Source organism: Belonocnema kinseyi, chromosome 10 (genome assembly GCF_010883055.1).
Source record: "Belonocnema kinseyi isolate 2016_QV_RU_SX_M_011 chromosome 10, B_treatae_v1, whole genome shotgun sequence".
Taxonomy (NCBI): domain Eukaryota; kingdom Metazoa; phylum Arthropoda; class Insecta; order Hymenoptera; family Cynipidae; genus Belonocnema; species Belonocnema kinseyi.
This window is the reverse complement of record NC_046666.1, coordinates 107103212-107112975: the sequence shown is the minus strand read 5'-3', so window position 1 is coordinate 107112975 and position 9764 is coordinate 107103212.

Below are 9764 nucleotides of genomic sequence, written 5' to 3'. Positions count from 1 at the left end.
ATACTATTAGATATATATATTATCTATTATCTCTCTCTCTCTTAAGTAAGAGCGCAGCCAAAATTATATATAAAATTGTTATGCAGTCCGAAAATTTATCAAAATTGAGTGAACTGATCTGGACAACTGTAAAACGTTCCATCGACAACAGTAATTGCAAGATTGCACAAAAAAGTTGATTTAAGAATTGTCGAAAACATAATAATTTTTTCTTTTTTATCGTTTATAAGCAAAAACTTTTCTTTTTCATTTCTCTTGATTTTAATGCTATTCAGTGCATGATGCATATCAAGAGAGAGGATAGGGATCCTCTCTCTTATACAGTGGTGCGATCAACCCCTCCCTCGCCCTCTTGGGAATCCCTACCCCTCCATACTTTTTTCACAACCCCCTTCAGCCTCTGCCTTACCTCTTGTGTGCCAAACAGCCATGCTTCATTTTCTACTCCGTTCATCCATGCTGCCTTAGATGTTTTCAACTTGCTTATCTATTTCTGTATCTCCTTGTAATTCAGCTCCTCTTCATCTACCTCCCTCGTTCTTCTACTCCCCTCATCTCTCTTCCGCGTATCTGACCCCTGAAACGCATCCTTGAAAAATTTCCTCAAATCGTTGCTCCCTATCTTCTCACTGAGCCCCACCCTACGTTTCCTAAACCTATTAATTATCTTCCACACGCCCCCTTCTATCTTAACACTTCTCAACTCCTCTTCCCGCGCTTTTTCCTTTTCCTGCTCTTTCTTCTTACACATCGCCCTAAACTCCTTCCTCATTTTTACGTACTCCCCTTTCGCAGTACCTTTCTTTCGCTTCCTGTACTTCTTATTCACCTTTCCCTTAATCATTTTACATTCCCTATCCCACCACGGCTTCACCATCACTTTTTTCTTCTTCCTAAATACCTTCTTTTGCATACAACCTTTGACTTTCTCTTTTAGATCCTCCCATATTTCGTCTACAGACTCCCCCTCAAAGCTAACGTTGCCCAACTGCGCCGGATACCTCTCTATCGCCTCTCTCGTCCATGATACCCTCTCTCCTAACGACGCTTCTCCCTCATCCTGCCTTTCGCCAGCCTCCCCCTGTATCCACAAATTTAATGGCTGATGGTCTGATTCCACCCTCTCTTCCACTTCGAATTTCTCTATCTCCTACCAACCTTGCACATTAATAATCACATAGTCTATCATCGATACACCCATCTTACTCACATACGTGTATTCTCCCGCTTCGTCCACTTTTACCATACCATTCCCCATCGCCCAGCCTCTATTCTCCATCCAGTCTCTTAGAATTTTTCCCTCCTCGTTTATTATCTTATTCTTTGATTTTCTTTCGAAGGTCTCCCCTTCTCGGTACAGGCCTCCTCCCCCTCCAATTATCGCATTGAAGTCTCCCCCCAGTTTCACTGAACCCTCATCTCTCTCTCCTAGTAAGTTTTCCACCCTTTTTTTATTCTTTTTCATCCCATCCTTATTGTACACAGTCACAAACTTATCCATTACCCCTCCTGTCTTAACAGCCCTCATTTGCACGCCCTCCCGCTCTCCCTCTCCATGAACTTCTTCCTCTAATCCATCCCTAACCCCTGTTATAATTCCGCCCCTAGCCCTTCCTTTCCTCTTTAGTTTGGCGGCCTCCTGTAGCCTCCACCTATACCCCCTTGGCAATTTTCGCTCTTCTCTATCCCATTCCTTTCTCTCTACCCACGTCTCTACCAGTCTGATCACATCAAATTCCTGAATATACCTCCAGAAATCCTCATCATTTTTCTTTACCCCTGCTACGTTCCAGTACAGTACCATTAACACTCCAATCCCCTGCTTTACTCCCACCATCCTATTTTCCAATGAAACAAATTCCCCTGCACTTCCATCAAAACCTCCTTCTCCTCATCCCGTACCCACATTTTCTCCTCTAATCTTATTTTTCGATAACCTACCTTCGCCGCTCTCCCTTGGCTCCTCTCCTTCCTAGCCTGTCATTTAGCATTCTCATAAAATTATTTTTTATCAGAAGGCATATGTAATTTTTTGGATTCTAAAGCTAAATGAGCAAAAGCGGTAACAGCAAAATAACTTTTTTTGTCAAGAAGTAAGAGCGCAGCCAAAATTATATATAAAATTGTTATGCAGTCCGAAAATTGATCAAAATTGAGTGAACTGATCTGGACAACTGTAAAACGTTCCATCGACAACAATAATTGCAAGATTGCACAAAAAAGTTGATTTAAGAATTGTCTAAAACATAATAATTTTTTCTTTTTTATCGTTTATAAGCAAAAACTTTTCTTTTTCATTTCTCTTGATTTTAATGCTATTCAGTGCATGATGCATATCAAGCACAGCTTTTGGCAATGGTGGTATAACAAGGCCATCGTTCAGTTTCGCCAAATATCATAATGTTTAGCACCTAAGTACTTATTTCGTACATATTGCTAAAATACCCCTCCGCTCTTGTGCGAAGCTCGTTACAGGAATCGGGAAAGGGAGCTCGGAATTCTACTCTCACATCTTAATGGGCCTATCCCGGCAATTGAATGTTGTCTGAACATAGTTCGCAACCCAAATGTAGCCTCCCATTGACAGGGCCTGCAATTTCCAGGAATTCGGAACCTGTGAGTCCCAAGAACAAAAGCCGTATAAAAATTTTCCGTAAAAAGATTAAAACTGTGATTTTCGACAAGTATCTAGTCAACTGGCGGCGATAGGAAAAAATAGATCATATTTTTAAATTTGCCTTCCAAAGAACATAATTTTTTGCAGTAAAACAAAATTATTAATACATGAAAAATAAATACCACTAAGATAACTAATATAAACATTCTATAAAGTTTAAAGCTGACTTGTGATAACCTTTAGAGGCCTTGGAAGCAACTTGTTGTCGATGTCCTTGAGTTTGGCTTAAAGACGAAAAAATTTCACTCAAGACCGAAAATAAAGTCTCGCTCGCGGCGAAGGGGAGACTTACAAAAACGTCTTGGCTATATCTTGGCTATGCCTTGGATGAAGTCTCAGACAAGTCGAATTACTTTTTCTCGGGTAGCACCTACTTGTTTGTCATCGCATCATAAAAGCGGAGAAATTACTTTGGTGTCTAAGCCCAACCTGTCAACAATTTATTCACCTGGCACAAAATGACACTGCTCATAAAGATACGAAAAATATATTTACGATGAAAATTGAGACAATAGATCATTAAACACTTTTGAAGCCAAGATATTAATGAATCGAAAAAACCAGTAAAATAATATTGACAGCCATTTTCTTTCAATTTATCAGTTAAAAAGGCAAGTTAATGGTAATTATACTTATTACTAAACTCACTTTCAATGCTACATATAGAAATTTGATAGAACTTTTGCTCTTAAATCCATACGCCTTTTAAGACAATTGCCTGTTTTCGCCGTGACACGTACGTATTTATATATGTGTAAATGTGTAATTTATACTCCTTCTCTATTATAATGTGACAATTAGCAGAATGCGTGATACACAGAACTACTAAGATTTTCCTCAATTTAAATGGGTTTTTGATGCATGTAATTATTTTGTAATAGAAGTATGGAGAAGTATGTATGAGCTTCTAGCAAGTAGCAACCCTTTTTATCGTTTAAAGAAAAGAAGCAAGAGCTGCAGGAAGGAGAGAGGTGTGTAGAAGGGGGAAGGCGGGACAGAGAACGAGGCTGAATTCACGGACTGTGACGCTTTCCGGTCAGGTGCCCTCACGATCCTTCCTCCCTCCAACACTTATCCAAAACTGCTTGCTCACACACTCATTCTCTTATATTTCGCCCAGCTATTTCCCTTCTCGTTGACTCTACACGTCCGCCGAAAAAAATGAAATATTAGCAGAGAAAAGCGGAAACAGATTATTCCGGAAGCACAATGTCCCTATACGTTCGAAAAATTGGGCGATCAAGATTACAATTTAATGTCAAATCCCCGCATACATTCATAATATATTCATAAAATCTATAACATGGTTTAAGTTGATTTACTGATCCCATTAATGGATGTATCATGAATCTATTTAGACATCCGAAGACGTAAGTCTGACTTGGCAACTGTGAAAAGCGACCTCCTTCATGGAGGTCGTATTTCTACGTTTGACTTGAGAATTCGTTTCTAGTGCGGGTCTCGTGAAAAAATATATTTAACTATACTTTTGTTAAGAATTGCAATAAATTTTACTAATTGAATCAGTTTATTGACTTTTGACTGATAAAAAGTTATTTCATAATATTTACTAATGTAATGAGTAAACATTTTACTAATTGAATCAGTGTATTGAAAGACTATTTTTAATAAAAAGAAGAACGTCAATCAAACATAACTGAATTGAATCATTTACTGATAACATATCCTCATGAATATTTCTTCATGCGGTTAATGCTAATCCGAACACGCTATTATTTACAATAAGAAAAATTCATTATTTATTTACATTTAAAATGACAGTTGAAAAAAAATATCTTCGTCGAGAAAAAATATTTTTTGGTTTTTAAATTCAATAAAATACATAGAAAAAACATTAAAGATAAATTTACTTAATAATAAATTTTTTTTAAATCCCACTATGAATATTGTTTGAGTGGAGTGCTACCCAATTGTCATAAACCATTCTGATAGCCAAAAACAAAAAAGAAGAAGCCCTGCAAAGCAACCTCAGAGTGGATTGTAAGGGAAACCGACCATTACTGGGACAACGTAAAAAGTATGTACAATACTGGGACAATAATAAACATCGTTGAGTAACTTTTATACTCTAACAACCCCTTATTGGGACAGCCACTTTTGCCGTGCTTTAAATTAAATAAGGCACTATTTTGTTATAGTGACATATTGAAAATATTACTCATGAGCTCCACGCTTGCCGTTGAATCTTTTATTAATTCTAAAAAAGAAGTTAAAAGTATTTTACAGCAACCTGCAATTTGGACCTCAAATATTGCGAACTGCTTAGGTAAGTTACTGAATAGTTTCTTCTGAATTTAATTTTCTAATACAAATGAGTAAGTATGCATTAAAATTTAACATTACAGATTAATATTAAGTATTATTAAAAGTAATAATATTAATATTATAAATTTACTTGAAAATTCAACAGATTGGTCGGAATTTTTTTTCTTTTTTGAGTGAAAAATATTTTTTGATCAATATTTCGGCTTATTTTGTTAAAAATTGATCTTTTTGTTTCGAGAATTTATCTTTTTAGTAAAAAATTGCATTTCTCATGAGAAAAAATGCAACTATTTGGTTGAAAATTAATATGTTTATGTTGAGGCTTTAACAGTTTTATTTAAAATTCGTTGTTCTTTAATAAATTGAACTGCTGTAAATTTGTAATTAAAATCTTTCTTGATTGAAATGTCAACTATTATAATTTTTGATAAGAATTCACCTTTTTCGCTCAAAAATGCAACTACTCGGGGAAAAATGATACTAATTTGTAACAAGTTCATCATTTTACTTGAAAAGTCGACTGTTTGGTTGTGAATTAAATTTTTTGGTTGGAAATTCATGTTTTCAAGTTAACAACATAGCTTTATTGTAGAAAACTCTTGTTTCTGGCTTGGAAATTTAAGAATTTGGTAAAAAAATCAGTGTATTTGGTTGAAAATTAACTTTTTTCTTGAAAATTAATATTTTCGGGTCTTAAAATAATATTATTTGGGTAGCAAATTCAAGAATTTGTTTGAAATATTGTTTTTTTTAAATGAAAAATCTTTCTTGTTTGAAAATTCATCTTTCTTACGTAGAAATTTTATCTTGCTTCCTTACACGTCGAACTATGTGGGTGAAAATTCTTTTTTTTTAATGAATCCGACTGTTTTGAACTTGTAATTAAAACATTTTTTGGTCAAAATATAAACTATTCTATTTTTTAATGAGAATTTATATTTTCGGGTTCAAAATTTCAATGTATATGAGGATGTAAGAGAATTGCGAGAAGAGTTTGAATTCAATAGCCCAAAAAACATTTAAAAACATTGGCTCAGCAAATTGACTCTCCTAAAGATCACTGTGAATATATAGATTCAATAAAAAAGCCACTTATTCCGCGAAGAGACCAAGCTCTAGATAGCGACACAGGTACTTACCTACGAAAAGAAGTGTATGAAACGTTCCAATACGTACCCATTATTGAGTTGTTGATTTTAATTCTGTCCAATGGTATAGAGAAAGTAGCGATTTTTCTGAAACGGAGTCTGAAGAAGGCATTTTGGCCAAATTTATGGATGGCGCATATGATAAGAATCACCTATTTTTGAGAAGGTTCATATACGTGAATAGAATTGAAGTTTACTACGATGATTAAAAAATAGTTAATTCATGCGGCTCAAAAACTGTTATACATAAACTGGAAATATTCTACTTTCAAATTCAAAACCGACCACCTCACATGAATTCACACAATGGCAGCATTGATGTCTGGTGTGTATGCTACACGGCGGATGTTAAGAAGTACAACTACAATAAAATCTTGAAACCCTTTCTGCACGACTTAGGGCCGGTTCCACCAACCTCGGTTAAAAATTTAATCCTCAATTCAAGCTAGTTATGCGTTCCAACACTTTTTAAAAGCCCGTTAACTCGCATTAACCACCGCTAAATCTAACCGGTCAAGATTGGTCGTTTAGGGCGGTTTAATCGTCCTTTAAGGTAAAAAGTGCAGTGTCTTTGTGAAATATGCAGTTTTTGAAAGAAGTTCTAAGGTCGTCTGATGACGAAGTAGAAGAAGACACTTTTGAATTTATCCGCAGAAGACCGCGAATTTTCAAAGAGTAAATTTTTTTGATAATTTCGACGTCGCTTATTTTCAAACGAGATTTCGCTTAAGAAAAGCTTGTGTAAATGATCTGCTAAATCAAATTGAAAGAGCATTAGGAAGAAAATTAGGCGATCTCACTTTATTTTCTGCCATCTTATCACAGTCAACACGAATAAAACTGAAATATAACAAGAACAAAAAACAGGTACAATTTTACTTTTTTTAGGTTAGTGTGGACACGAGCGTGGAGTGAACCTTATTTATATTTGGCGCGCACGGCCATATTGTTTGATTTTCACTCGACCGACAAGTAGGCAATCACGAGAATGGTTTAAAGTAAAATAGGAGTTATTTCGAAACGACTATTTGGTTAGATAACCGGGACCTCCAAAAAAGTGGTGGAATGCGCGACAGGATAATCGACGCTTAACTATGGCATGACATTTAACCCGCTGTCAGTTAACCAATGATTTAAATGAGGTTGGTGAATGCGGCCCTTAGAGAAGTTGGAGTCTGACGAAGGAGTACTCATCGACTTTAATCGTGAATAATTTCTACTTCAGGCAACAGTTACCGCGTTCTGTGAAGATGGTTTAGCAGAACATGATGTGTATGGACTTTTGGGTCCATCAGCTAACAAATTCTTCAGAATGTGTCTTATAACCAGAGATCAATTGCTAGAAGGAGATGTAATGCCAAAAAAAGAAAGAACTCAAAAATTATCTCATTAGCAATGGAGGTGCTAATGTTTGCACAGTTGAAACAGAGACTGAAATTCGCAGTGAATGCTCTCTTCATGATTCCAGCTACTTTCCAATTTATGAAAATAAAATCTTTGACATAGTGTATGACATTCTGTTAGGAGTCTGGCCTATGGCATTAAAGTTAATTATTAATCATCTAGTCTTTCAAGATAGTCTTTTCAGCTTTGACGTGTGATGCAAATTGTTTTCGCACCTAAATTGGCAATCAGTCTGATACCATTACTTTTTGAATTAATCAAGGATTTCTTAGTATACTTTTGGGAACTTTTTCCTCATATAAATGATATAAACAAATGTCATCATATATCTCATTATTCAGAATACATATTGTGGTCAGGGCCATTGGCACTTGTATGGTGTATGGGTTATGAAATAGAGCATGGGCGAATAAATAAAAGAGCTCAAGTTATTAACAACTTTAAAAACTGCCCCAAAACCCTCATAAGAGTGTGTCAATGCACACAGTGTGTGATGTGGGGAGCCGCTGATGTGAAATTACATTCTTTCGTAAGTCAATCAGGAAAGACATTGTGAGTCGAAGACACACTTTGTCATGCACAACTAAAAGACCTACATTTTTCAGATACTGATTCAGTTTACAAAACGAAATTTCTTAGAAAGAATGCAATTCAATACGCTAACGGATTGCACGTTATCTTGACGCAAAAGGGGATGAAGGTGTTAACCTTCCAGTATTTGGAAAAATATTTGAAATTATTATAACAGAGTAGTCCCAAGTGTATCTTAAAAGCGAAATCTGCGACACAGTATACTTCGATCGAGCCTTCAATGCCTCTGCATTAAATCCGAGATGGAAAGCAATATTATAGACTTCCGAGCAACTACTAAACTGACAGACTTTGCAACCCTATGTACCTGGAAACAGCCAAATTATAAAGATCTGTTCATCAGCTTGCATCATATTATTATATAATAAAGCCTTACACAGTTAATATTTGAAAGCAGATAATATCTCTTGTTAGAAGGCCTATTTTAAGCTTCTGCAATTACTCCTAGTTAATTTCACTTCTACTTTATATGGCTAATAAATTTATCAGGCTGATCGAAGTATTTTCTTTTTTAGAGAAAGGCCAAACATTCCTTGGAATAAACAAAGATGATCTGATTCAAATGAGAATTTTGAAAATAAGGCCACAGAAAAAGCTTTTGAAATTCATTCAAGACAACTCATTAGTTGGGGCGAGGTTAATGAAATTCTAATAATTCTGTAAAAAAAATATTTGTAGAAATAATGTGAGGTCTTTCTTGAATATGAATTACAATCTATAAAATGGAAAAAAATGTCTTGTAAGAATGTGTAGCCGAAAACGAATATGAACCTACTAAAGATGAAAATTACTTTGCAGCAACTGCTACCTCTGAGCAAGAGTTCTTGAGTAGACTCTCAACTTCAAAATCTATTGATTCATCGTTTTCAGTAAGTCTGACTTAAAATTAATCATTGATTCATGTATGAATGTTATTAATTATTTAATCCCACACTGCGCTGTTTCAGGAACACGGTTCTGTAAGACAAGCGCTTTTAGAACATCCGGAAGGATGCAAGGTTATTAGCTAAATTGAAAATGAGACTTTCGAATAACATGGTAATTGCAAATTTTAGATTGAGAAACGAGGGGATGTTTTGAGAAAAAGAAGAGAACAGAAAGTGTAGAATATGTGAATGGGAGGAGGAGACATGGCAGCATGTATGGGAAGGATGTAGGACAGGAATGGTAGGTAAAGGAAGCTGTCAAGAGAATGTGGTTAAGATTCTAGAGGAGGATGGATTAGGAGAATGATGTATAAAGGAGTTGTAGGGTGCTAGAGGAGCGAATGAGAGAGAATGAAAGAATGCATGTGAAAAAAGGCAAATGGAGGTATAAAAAAGTGAAAGAAAAAGGAAACGGAAGTCTCTTAGATTAGAAGAGTAAAGATTGTAAGTGATGATAATGTAAAAGTTAACTAGATTAAGATGCATTTGCGTTGTCATGCTCTGTCTCTCTCTCTCGCTTGCACTGTCGCTTTCGTTCGCTCGCTCACTCGTTTCTAATAAGTCCTAAATTGCGCTATCACAGGAAATAGAGATAAGGAACTAGATATAAGACTTTATGTAAATAGTTGTAAATAATTGTGTATATATATATATAGAAGGATAAGATTGTATTGATATATACATAATTAAAAATTTGTCATAAGGACAACCGCAGGTTTTCGCCGGGAGCGG